This window comes from Apis florea, unplaced genomic scaffold (genome assembly GCF_048593485.1).
Source record: "Apis florea isolate Af1SG1 unplaced genomic scaffold, ASM4859348v1 contig_3195_pilon, whole genome shotgun sequence".
Lineage (NCBI taxonomy): Eukaryota > Metazoa > Arthropoda > Insecta > Hymenoptera > Apidae > Apis > Apis florea.
In genome coordinates this window covers 325218-338977 of record NW_028256722.1, presented here as the reverse complement: position 1 = coordinate 338977, position 13760 = coordinate 325218, and the positions used below count along the sequence as shown (strand labels likewise).

Here is a 13760-nt window from a genome sequence, read left to right as displayed (position 1 = left end):
GTAACTACATATTTATTTATAAACTAGTGTAACGAAGTAGAGTATATTATTTATAAATTAATATAGTATAGTAGATATGTTCAATTGTAGATAGAAATGTGTTATAAAGATTCAATATTTTATTATTTTTATTGCAAAAAATTAAATATTTAGATTATATTTTCGATATATTGAATTATTAGAATAATTTTTTTTTTAAATAAAATTTTTAGAAAGAATTTTTATCTTTTAATTAATTCGAGGTTCTTTTATCTATCTTATTATTTCGAAAGTTTCGTCATCCAACCAATTATTTTTTCTTCTTTCATAATTATTATTGTTCGCGAATATTTGTGAAAGTTACGTTAAGACAAACAGGAAAAAGAACAAGAAAAATTGGTATCTATTATAGGTTAGGGTCTGTGACAAAGACTTTTTGACGCGCATGGCTGCCTTTTGGACCGCATCGTAATTGTTCTTTCGTAGATATCTATCAATCTACCTCGAAGATATATTCTTAGTTAATGTCTTTGAAAAGTCTCTGACAGTCAATTTGTTTAGTCGAATTTAATTGGAACTTCGATGCGTTTGTATGCAGCGAACGATTTTGATGAGAAATCATTGAGAAACCATTTTGCGTTTACAATCGGCAGGGAAAGTTATATTCGAATATTTATTGATAAAAAAATGAACGAGGACGATTAGTTGGTACTAAAGAGATTTGTTCCTTGACTTTCACTTTTCTTTGTTATTTCATTGCTCATAATGAATGTTGTAATCGCGTTTTGGTTCATTTATAGTTTTTTGTAGGTTAGGTTGGATAAATCAGGAACAAAATTTATCTTTGAAAGTTTTATTCAATTAAATTATCGTTATTGAATATTGTATATAATTTTTTAAGAAAATTTATACGTATTTCTTTCGTAATGCAAATTGAAATCTTTGTAAAAGTTTTAAGATTTTGATGTTTCATGTTTTGAAATTTACATATTATGATTTTATATAATTCAGATAACTTTCACCTTTTCTTATTAATGTTTATTATTTTACCATGCAATTATAAATAAAAAAAAATATTAATTGCCAAATATTACATTGGAGATTGTTTCCACCTAACCTCAAAGAACGAGACACGATACATATAAGGCTATAAAGAATTTTATCAGGTTCTTATTATCTAAATCATTGTATAAACTTTAAGTAAGTTAATGAGTTTAAGTGATGAGTTCAATCTCATGATCAGTAATAAAAATATGGATCGTTAACGACTCATCTTCGACTTATCTCATAATCTACAATATAGTTAATGACTAATAAATTGCTCTTCCAATCGATGAAAGTTCGATTGGCAATAATTTTATCGAGTTCTGTTTCCATCGCGTAAAAAATTGTTCCGTTGATGATTCTTGTCTCAGATAGGAATACAGCATGATCCATATAATTTTGGCGGACATGTGCGATCGATAATACGGAGAGAAATTTCGGTCGTAAATGAATGAACTTGTTCGTTATTTTGTATCATCCTTTTTTTTTTTTTTTTTTACATCTTCATCAAATTAACTACTGTCTCATCTTAATTGGCCATGATCATTAATGCGCCATTAACGTTTCACGTTGACGCAGACACGTTGTATCTGGACAATGATCGGATTCACGTTGAGATTGTCTGAGCTGACAATGTTCCACGAGTAATTTCACTGAATATATTTATATAGGGCAGTGTTTCTCAACTTTTTTTGAATCGTTCCTTTAAAGTAGCCAATTTAATCTTATCTTTTCGTGTTTCTCATGTTTGTAAAAAAATCGATGTTGAAATTAATTCATTTTGAAATATTAAAATTTCTATTTTTTTATTTTTTTTTTTAAAAGTAAGATTAAAAAACTATGAATTTTGTAGAAATTGAGAAGCCTTTTAATTTAATTTGCGAACGAAACAAAGAAAATAATAGAATTTCAGAATTTACTATTTTAATTAAGGAAGATAATATTGGAAAGTAGTTATATTGAAATATTTATGTGAATTTTCAAAATTTTGAAAATTTAGGAGTTTCTGTTCTATAAAAATAACATTTAATTGAAAATAATTGCGGCAATCTCCTTGAAGTTAGATCTGGTTCATAAATATAATAATTGTCGGATATATTTTGCATATATTTATTTACAATATAGCTAAAATTATTTCATATTTTTCCATGATAAAAATTCCTCGACTAATTATTGGAATATGAAAATTTTTAAGGATTTTTATGAAAGTTCTTATACTATAAATACTCTACTTTTAATGATACGAACATTTATTTTCTCAAACCTGTTCTACCATCCATTTATCACCAATACAACATTTTCCATAATAATGTAATAGCACCTGAGCATCTACGATAATATACTGTAGATTAGTTCTTCTTGATTAGCCATAATGTCGTTGGACGAAGTTCAATAATCCAGTCACACATTCTCCACATGCTATTCCAGTTCGATCGTTCTTAATCGTGATTAATTACTTGTTGTTAATTCTGGTTTCTCATTATTACTCAAACAGTTTCAATCGCTATACCGTTAAGATATAACGTTAAAGTTAATAATTTTTTTCTCAATCATAAAAAATAATTTTAATCCTTGATTAGTTACAGATAATCCATAATTATTTAAAACGTTAGCTGTTAATTGTTAATATTTGTCAGGTGATATAAGATACAAGATTAAGATCAGAATAGAATGATTATTTTTTTCTCTTTAATATATTGATAAATGTTAAACGAGATAAATAATATTGGAATGGAAACATTTAATTCAAATTATGTTCTATTGTAATTTTTTTATTTTTCAAAAGTTTTAATCTTTATTTTAAGTAATATTAGAAAATTCTATATACTTTTTTGAGATTTAGAACAATTTATTTTTGATTTTTGTTCGACCGAAACAATGTTATAAAGAGAATTTAATTTTCATCTATTTATATATTTTGAAATTTTAAACGAGATATGTTAGACTAAAAAGATTAGTATGACTCATTGATATTTGTTAAAAATTAAATATACGTTACGAATTCGATTCGAAAGTCTTTTCGGTTGGAAAGAATTCTTCTTGAATATCCCTTTGCGCAAACCCGTTAGCACGGTTTCGGTTCTTTTCGGCCAGCTTGATCCAAGAAAAAACGAGCAGAATGACATTCAGTTTTTATTCGAATCTTCGTGTGTGTCAAGGATCTAATTGAAACCGGCTTCATGCGACCATCAAAGCAGGGGAAGGTAGCGAAATGAAATTAGGGGCTTGGGAAAAAGTCGACAGTTATTTCTCAATTAGTCAGACCGACGTGTCTTGATAAAAATACGCCATGCATACTGTATTTCATTCGTAAAATCACAATCGTAATTTAAAATTTAATCGATTCTTAAGAATTTAAAGATCGAATGAATTAAGTACTAAGTAGTGAAATGACTCACAGTCGGGTAAAAATTAACTATTATAAAATGGAATATCGATTTGAAAAAGGTTGGGAAACACTGGTCTACGCCAATCAGACAAACGCGAGGTAAGCCTATCGTAAATTCTGTGCTCGCCTATAATGTCCAGTGATTTGTCGTCTGTTTTACAATTATATTAGAATTTATATCAGCTGGTCGGTTTTGTGTACGCGTGAATTTCTTTGGATTTGAGTCAGCCTCATCGTAAAACGCGAACGTTGCTTATGCTTATGCGTTTCACGCTTTTGCATATTGGCACTGTGTTATGATTATGTGATCCAATGATTCGAGAAACGGCTAGGCAATATAAACGTGTTTGATATCCTGTGTATTTTTTTTTTTTTTTTTTTTTTTTTTTTTTGATTTTATTTGATAGCATTGCGAGTGACTAAGCTTTGCTCCAACAAAATCCAGTGATCGAGTCTCACATAGGGTATTTCGAGTGGGAAGTTTAAGAAATGCGATCGTCCGATTGATAAGTTATTAAAATTTGATTGTTGTCGGATGTTAGATTCAAATTGTTGTGAATTAAAGGAAAAGAGGAAAATAAAGGATAAGAAGAAAAAAAAACAAAACGATTTTTTTCAAGTTTAAACTTTTTATTTTATTATTACATACATTTTTCTTACAATTTTTCATTGTTTTTAACATTTGAATTAAAATAAGGCGCGACTCCATCCTCTCCCTTGTAGACCCAGATTGATAGATTGGTGACCCAAGTATTACGCAACAGATTATTCCGGATTTTTTTCATTCGCTTCTCAATTAAGTCCGCTGTCTACTGTTCCGATCAAAACCCGCCTTTCCATGTAGTACATGACGCACACGCCCATCGCAAGAGCGTTTCGCTCTCGTTTCGTTCTCATTTATTACCATTATTGTTATTACGGCCATAATCTCTGCCAGTCAACGAGATATCGTCGTAGGGACAGTTCCACGTAGACTTTGTGTCAGTGGATAATGGCCTGTGACTTCTCATGCTCGTTGCTATAATGCAAATTGCGCGAATTCTTCGTATCTCTCCCTTATATTCCGTTTATATATATTTCTCTCTCTTACTCCCCTCCGTGCTTCGTTTCTAACTGAAATTCCATCTCTATTAACCTACCTTTTCTTTCTCCGAGGCCTTTTGTCTCTGTTTCACACGTTCAGCCGGTTTCTTTTCTCTTTTTATGTTCGATTCCGTGAGCACGTACGATCGAGAAAGAAACGGGCGATCGTAAATGGAAAAAAAGCACGTCATGCAATGGTCGATCTCGTATCTGTCAGTAGATAAAATCGAATTCCTATGGCGGGCTCACCCACTCTCCTGTGGCAGACCGGCCAACCTACGAACTACAAATAAACGCCGCCGTTAACGTTTATCCATAAATCAATTTAATCGTGCGTACAGAACGATAGCCATCTCTTGAACTAATGTAATCGTCCAAAGCGGATGGTGCGCGTGCGCCGTGCCTTCGCGCTCCTCACAATCTGCGCATGCGCATATTGTATTTTTTCTGAAACACCGGAGGGGTATCCACGCGCGATTTTTTTTTCGTTAAAAAAATCGCGATCAAAATCGGTTTTCCTTGCGAATTAATGTACTTTTTCTTTCTTACTGCGTATCTTTATTTCATTATTGTTTACATTTGTTCCAATTGCACGATATTTTTCCTTTATTTTTATTAATTTCTATTTCTTTCTTTTCTTTTTCGTTCTACTTCTCGTCCCATTATTATTGCGAACAAAAAATGATAAGCAAAATGGGTTTTGAAGTGTGTATACATAAAATTTGGACACGTTTTAAAAGCAGTTTATTGTAGTGCAATCTTTTTTTTTTTTTTTTTTTTTTTTTACGACTTTTTGTGCTGCGAAGATTATTATACGAAAAAATGATTGATAAGTAATATAGGTTCGTGCCTTATAATCGAAATCAGAATGACTCATAAGCACTTCATACTTATTGGTTTCGTAATGGACTTACCGGGAAAGAAACAGAGATGTGTCGTTTTTGTTACAACGATTGTTACTCTTCGTGTAATTTACAAAAAAGTACATTTTGATGAATCATTCTCAACATTGCACGGTAAATTTTATATTTAAGTGAGTACAATATTTTTTGCAAATATATTTTAATTAATCTCTGCAATAATAAATTAAATAAAATGATATCTATAATAATATATCTATTTAAGAATTTTGTATAAGTTTTATCTTAAAATATCAATTAGAATAATCATCTGCATTAATTGAATAATTATACAAGATGTTTCATATAATTATAAAAATTATATTATTATATTTTTAAAATAATTAAAGATTAAAATACATTTCATAGTTCAAAATTAAATGGTCTCTTAAATTCTTGTATTATTCTTATTGATATCGTTGCAAAATGAAATTTTTTGTACATAAATTAATTTCTTGTTATAAAAATCTTAATATTAAATTCATATGATACGTATTTTATTATTCTTAAGTGGAAAGTATGTTCGTGCATTTTCTTATCTCCACTATTTTAAAAATATAATACCATTCCGGTTTGTATATATTTTTAAAATCAGATGCAATTTTGCGACAATTTTCATCAGTTTTAAAATTTTTTCAGACATAATATATCCAAGAAAATATAATGAAACCGCGATTATGTTGCAATATACCGCGTATTAGTTTCTCATTAATTTTTTGCCGGTAACAGCACAGAACCGTGATGCAAGTAGTAGAATATGACATATTGCACAGCAACGCGGTAATTCATTTCGTTTTAAAAGCGTCGTGGAATTATTAACAGGCGGCTAATCAATCGTGATTTGCGATTACGTAATCCTCTGCACTGTTTCGCCATCGGTCGCAGTGACAATGGAAAATCTTTAAATAATTAAGAGCGGATATGTCTCGTTCTCTATGTTCGCCGGCTCGCACGGTGTTTGAATTCATAATGCGGCGATAACAGGCGACACCTCGTATGAGATCATAAATAATCATGGCGATAAATTCTCTAGCATTTTACAGAATTGTCAGTTCGAATGAAAAATGCCGGCTTTTACGGTGTTCTGATCGCGGATCGTGTTTTTCTCGGCCTGTGTTTAATCGAGCTACGAAAGCTATATTACATACCGCGTAATGTTATCCAATTTATTTTGCTCGGGCAGCGATAACCTTTTCTTATTCGAACGTTGCATTTTTCGTTTAAAATTTCTGATCTCGAGGATGAGCTTTTAGATATTAGCAGCATGATACAATGCTGATAAACAGATTCAACTAATAAAAATTAATAAAAATCTGGCCTGATTTTTTAGAAATAATTAAAAATTTTAATCAATAATGAGACGATATCGATAAGTTTCTATTTTTACATCTTTTTTTCATCACTCACGTTACGTAATTTTGATAATAAATTTAACAGTATCTAAAATTAGAAATATCAAAGTTTGCAACATTAAAAAAAAGAAAAGAAAGAAATCCTATTAAATTCCTTCTTGCAAGCACAAAAACTTCTAAACTAAAATTCAAAGGAGATTAAAAGGATTGTTATTTTCACAGTCTTCTGATACACTGTCACTTTCCATTCAGGGCAAAACACGATGGCTATTAAATTTTGCCGGACATCGATGCAACTCATCCCTCTACTTTAATTAATTTCTTCGAAGCATTTCCATTTAACGAGCAACGAAAAGAAAAAAAAAATGAATTCATTAAGATAGAGGATGGTTTTGGAATGCGCGCGTGTATTTTACGAGGAGGGAGGAATGTTCTTCAATCCGGTTCCGGTTTCATTTCTGTCAAATTGCCTGTGTGTTCGGCATTTCTTGTTGCGTTATTATTATGGCAACCATAGTATAGAGAATTGCTATCAAGGACTATCGAGAAGAGGAGAAAACGGAAACAAGGAAAGATTTTTAATAATTTTTCTCGTGAAAATTGGGTCTCCTTATCTAATTGCGGATATCTTTCAAATACATAAGCAAGAAGCTTGGATTCTCGAGTAAATTTGAAGCGAAAATTCCATCGAATTTTTGCAAAACATTTGAACGATATCGAACAGTGGAATTCGAACAGCAATTTTAATCGATCGTAAATTTCTCTTTCTGGGAAATATCGCGTTTAATATTTTTCCTCGTTTGTCCAGCGTTCCTTTTTTATCTTCTTTTTTTTTTTTATTTAATAATTAATGTTCCATCAACTATGAGATTATTAGTGATGTCGTGTTGAAAGAATATATACATATAGTGTTTCACACTAGATCATTTTTTTTTCTTATTTCGTACAAATTTAAATATCTCAAATATTCGTGCTTTTTTTCCTATTAAGCTTTTATGGTAATTATTTTTCTATGATTCTTGTGTATAATTTCTATACAAATTATTTTTTATCATGTTAAAATTAAAAAATAGAATGACTTTTGCATGATATAGAAATATCATTGAAGAAGAAATAAAAAAAAAAAAAAAAAGAATGGTTACGCCATTGCGGTAAAGTGGAATTGCAATGGAAATTGGTAGTAACGATCAGTTAATGAGAATAAGCAAAAGAGAAGCAAAGGAAAATACCATGAAATCGATAAGACTGACATCTGGAAAGAAATTCGAATATATTGTTAACCTTGCAGTTCTAGGTCACATTCGAGCAAAGTATTCGAAAGAAATTGGTACTTTCGATATACGTATCTCTGTAAGCCAATTATTTTCACCATTTTTGTGCTGACAGCATGACAAACGCTTTTAATATCTGCAATTGCAATATCGTAAAATGCAAAGTGATGATTTTAATGTAAATATATATGTATAATGTAAATATATATGTATACGAGTTAGAGAAATTTTTACGATGTTTATTAAGGATTGAATTTACATGTTTTGAATTGAAAAATATTTTTTGCTTATAAATTAACTTATAGTGTGAAAATTGTCAACATGTTTCACACTATATTTGCAAGATTTTTAGATTTAAAATTATTACGATACTTTAATATATATCATTTTTTATTTTTACTTAATATTAAATGAAAGAAAGCATTTTAAATCAATAACCGGTCGATACCCTGTAAAATTTAAAAAAATCTCATTTGTTGCATTTTTTTGCATCTATATGATAGAGGCGGTTACAAATAAAAATACACGTAATATGGATTATAGGATTATCAGTATGTTTTTTAAAATCAAAATATTACATTACAAAGTTACAATTTTACATACAATTTTTCTCAAACATTAAAACATTTAAATTTCATTTAAAATCATCGATTCCAACAAGCAAGTATTGCTTTCCATCGTGAAATTTCAATAATTACACATGTCGTTCATAACCGCATCCAGGTATCCGTGTTACAAAAAGCAAATAGTTCTCAAGCATGCGGTCCTCTTTACGCAGTCATTCATCATCGTCGTTGGACAAGTGCAAAAAGAAAAGAAGAAACCGCGAAATCTTCGATCTTAAGCGTTGAGCACGCGCGTTACAAAGTAATAATTCGGTAAATACAAGGAGCGTGTAGAACCGGTGTTAATTGCGCATGCTCGCTTACTGACGCACATGCGCGCCAACAAAATGTCATGCTAAAAAGTGCATATGTTACGTATTTTTGTCAGAGAGACAGATCTTAATTAACCGAACAATGCAGGGAATCATAATAAGTTATCAGTTATGATGTTTATAACAGATAATGTAAGATGCCACGAGGATAACACTTTTGAAAATACTGATTGCGCTTTTCATTTCTAGGTTAACCTATGCCCATATATTCGTCGGAATTGCCGTTTTTCGTGCGACCGGGATTCGTGACACCAGACAGATGAGGAGCGAAAGAAAGAAAGAAAGAGGTCCATAGACTGTGAGTATTACCGCTGGTTTGTTATAATTATTCTCTGTAAAAACAGAATACAAGATGAAGGCGGCGATAAGCAGCATGTTTTTGCGGCTGGCCTCGGAACGAGGCACCACGAAGCCAGCCGGACTTTCTTATTCCTGTCATCCATTAGTTTTGCTACGTCTATTAAAGTAACGCGACTCGACTGTGCTTGACTTCTCTTCTTCGCTACGTGCATTAATGAGTAGGTGCATCGAGAACGGTCTAATCAGCCTGGGATCAACTCGTGTGAGTCGCTGTCGTATCAAATTGAAGGTCGTTCTCCATATTTCTTTTTCTTGTAGGACCGGTTGTTTCATTGCGATTTAGTCTTTTGCTTCTTTTTCGTTTGGGAGAACAAACGATTGATTCTTACGACAAAATGAATTATTTCTTGTCTTTAATGGTGAATGTTCCTTTCTTAGATAGAATTTTGAATAAGGGTTTCAGTTTTGATAAATTACGTTTGATGTTTGAGGATTGTTATAATAAAAAAGAAGAAAGATGTATTGTTTGATTCTTGTATTCTGTTTTATTAATTTCTACGAGTATACACTGATTTCATTAAAATTTAACAACGTATATAAACAAATTAATTACAACACGTACACAAACAAACAAGCTGGTAATAAAACATGATGTAAAATTTGTAATTTTATGTCTCAGATACTTGTACTATGCAAAATGATTTATTACTGTTCAATAAGTTTGTAGTTTCTTTAGTTTGATTGATGTCTTCCTTCAGATTTGTGCTTGGTTTCGCTTACGTAACTAATTTAAAACTTACTATGTAATCATTAAAAAATAAAAGTTTAGGAAGCTTAATATTTACAAAAATTCTGAAAAACATTTTCTTTTTAAAATCAAAGTATACTATTCATCTAAAATTTATAAAATTCCAGTAAAATAAACGACAATCTCGTCTAGTTCGAAAACAATTAATACTTTACTAATATACTAATAAACACATAAACGCATAGTTGGTGTAAAAAAAAAGTTCCTGTTACGATTCTATCTCGAAGAAGAAGAAGAAGCTCGTTTCTTGCAAAATTGATCCACGCGTCCACAGAATTTCTCGGTCGATCATTCCTTCCGCCCAAAGACATCAATAACTCGTTAATTAGAATCTTCATGCTTCTTCCTCGGTTTCTCTCCAAGGGTGGTAAATAATCCCGCCGCATGCTCGATAATTATGTAACCGCGACGAATTTCCGCTTCCTGAAACGTCTTGATACACGTCACTGTGTTAATACTGAGACGCTTCACCGTGTAATTAACGCGGACATCTAACATTTTAATGCGACGATGTCCAGGCACGAGCCCGTGGAGAAGAAAGCCGGCAATGATTTCACGGACAGGGGGATATCTTTATGAACGAAATTTCCTACATTCTACAGGTTTTAACGCTTTCGTGCTGTCGCCGTTCGTCCGCGACATGGTTGACGTGGGACGTCGTAAATAATATTCATAAATTAAATGCCCATAATTCCAGCTCCGAGCAAAATTTCTCGCGCGAGTTTAATCCGCGTTAATTTCCACGATATAACGTTTTGCAGATGTTTTTTTTTAGCAAGAATGCCGAATCGTTTTGCGAGTGACTAGTATTCGATTTGAGCGAATCGAATCTATCGTGTCTCGTCATCTGTTACGACATCGCGTAACAGTTTTTGCGTCTTTTAAATTCGTTGCGATGAAGTTGCAACGATTATTACGCGTTGCACGAATACCTGTCCGGTCTGTAAATCACTGGATACTTGTTTAATTTTAAACACAAGCTCGATAATTTATTAATAGTAAACAAGAATTTCTTGTCTTTTTTAATATCCTAGTTCGAGAAATTTTTATCGTGCGAGTCTTTCTCTGTATTTATAAATTTAACCATGTGCGGGAATACGCACAAAATAATAAAGTGCACGCTGTGATATTTAATAAAGATCGAAATAGATTTTAGTATTTGTATTATAGTTTCGTTTCTGTACAGGTGTGTTTGTATATTTATATTTTCAATTTGGAAAATGTAAACGTTCGTATAAATAACTTTATCATATTCGACGGTGAAAGCCTCAAATCTCTCTAATCTATAAATAATCGTATGTAAATAAACATACGTGTGCGTTTCATAAGCGAGGAGAGAGATGGCGTTTCTCGTCTCGTTTATATAAATAATAGAAGTAAAGTAGAAGAAGAAGAAGAAACACTATTGCTATTTTCATCCGTGCAATTAACCGGTTGTAAAACTGAAAAGAGAAAATAGAACATGGATCGATCGCGAATTCGCGTGGAAGAAGGCACGTAAGAAAATCCTGAGACGTTTCAGCTTGTCAAGATTTGCTCCTTCCTTTCTCGATTTCCTCGTGTGGGTTTTTTGATGAAAAAGTTGGAATTCTTGGGTAGCATAAATCTTCCCTCGTTTCTGAACAGAAGGTGGGGAAATCTGGGAAAAGAAGAAACGTCTTACGATGGTTTTGTCGTGATTGCTACAGGATCCCGAACGACCACTTAGATTCACGGCTAATTTATCGTCAATTTTACTTAAGATACTCGTTGTACGATCGCGGACTGATTTTTTAATATTTAGTTCAGCGATCTCGATACGATTATGTGCCTGATAATTTCGCGGATTACGCAATTTATGGTAGATTTAGAAATTTTCACTTTATTTCTTCTTTTAGATTAGATATAATAAATTATTTCTTTTGCAATTTTTCATTTTTTTTTCTTTTTTAAGTAATTATCATAATTCTCGTTGAAATTTAAAATCAAGATGTTAAGATTATATAATAAAAATTTGGAAAAATTTATTGATACATAGTTCTATAGTATTTGTTTTAAGGATTATTCGATTAGATTTTGAAAAATTATAAAATAAATTTTTAAGAATTAATTATCTGTTAATATTAATTATTCTCACTATATTAGTTTCACCGTTATGAAATTTATTTTCGTGATTTTCAGCCCAGAGGCAATTTGGCGGAAATAAAAACACTTCTTTTAGAAAGTAGTAGTAGGAGAATAGAAATTTTTTTGAGGCAAAAATGGCGAACGGTTATTGACCGCGAAGATGAAAACGGAGATATCTTAACTGTAGAATTTTTTTCAATCTCACCAACGATATATTACGCTTCGTGTATCGAATATATATTATTTTCGATACGAATATATATTTATAGAAGCTTACGCGAATTGAAATAAAAAATTTTACGATGTCTTGGAAAGAGTCTGATGCCTTGTTGGGTTAGAGCAAAGGTTCAAGGTTCGTGCCAATCGTGGGGACAATAACTGTAGACAGAGGATACGATAGTCGGGGAGAAGAAGAGTCATTAAGTAAATCATTCTTTGGAACTATGCATGCATGAATTATTCATGCATCGCTCTTCTCGATAATTCTTGGAAACAGGAGGAAAGTGAAACCTTCAGTCAAGTTCATCGACGTTTGTGAGCAAATGTTATCGATGAACTTTTGAAACTGAACTTTTTAATTTTGTTTGGCCATTTTAAACTTGATATTAATTTTTTTTTAAATTAAAATACTTTCTATTGATAAAAAATATTGAAGTATTAGAATAAATGTATTAAATCGTCCCATAAATAATACTGTTTTGCAGGTACAATTTCAAGAAAGTTTGTCTAATATTAATTTTGTAGTAGAGGATTTTTTTCTGCATATAAAAACATGAAAAAATATTCTCACACAAAGAATAAAAAATATTTCTTAAAACTCCTGTGAATCATTTGAAATATATTGAACATACTATTCTCGTTTTTATACGATCAAATACAATTATGACGTCAAGGGGGGAACGAATAACATTCGTGAAAATGAATCTTCAATTTCTTCCTTTCTTTTTCGCATTCTTTCCTCGTGGATCGAGAAACTCGTTCACCGCTTGCACAAGCTTTTGCTTATCCCTTTATAAAGCGACTCCATCGAAGTCCAATACACAATCGTAAAAGCAATGGCTCACGCGAGCGACTTAACTAAATCGCGCAACCGTGAAATTACGCCGACTCACGCGTTTATTTTTAATCACGCACATACACTGTGTGTGCCGGTATCGCTCTAATTTGAATATCACCGATACGATTACTCCACCGTTTGCTCGGGGAACATTGTGTTCACTTACCTGTTGGACGTCTTAATCGGCGAAGTTACGAGTTTAATCGATGTCGTGTCTTTTGCTATTTAATTCGTGGAAATTTGACACAATATCTACTAATAATGATTTGAAAATGCTCGAGTAACAACTTACGAATCACATTTTACCTTATTTTTATCTTGAATATTCCGTAGCTCTCTCTTCGTAATATCAAATATTATCAAGAATTATCAAGAAATATCCAATCCAATTAGATTGCTATATCAATAAAATCATTTACATATTTTATTATTAGCAAGAACAAAAACTCTAAAAATTCTAAATGTTAGATCAACCTCCAATTGGTTCTTCCAAATCCATCAAACAGTATTGAATATCTAAAAACAGTTCGAGCCT

The 13760-nt window shown here is 31.5% G+C and overlaps 1 protein-coding gene and 1 long non-coding RNA gene across 2 annotated transcripts in view; one reads left to right on the top strand and one right to left on the bottom strand.

Moving 5' to 3' along the window:
- The window catches only part of LOC105735475 (uncharacterized), a 127347-nt gene that overhangs the window by 25854 nt on the left and 87733 nt on the right, over positions 1-13760 (bottom strand). The window lies entirely within an intron of this gene.
- The window catches only part of LOC116414381 (uncharacterized), a 53407-nt gene that overhangs the window by 10137 nt on the left and 29510 nt on the right, over positions 1-13760 (top strand). The window contains exon 4 of the long non-coding RNA XR_015292702.1: positions 9144-9252. This is a non-coding gene — a long non-coding RNA (uncharacterized LOC116414381). The remainder of the gene's footprint in view (positions 1-9143; positions 9253-13760) is intronic.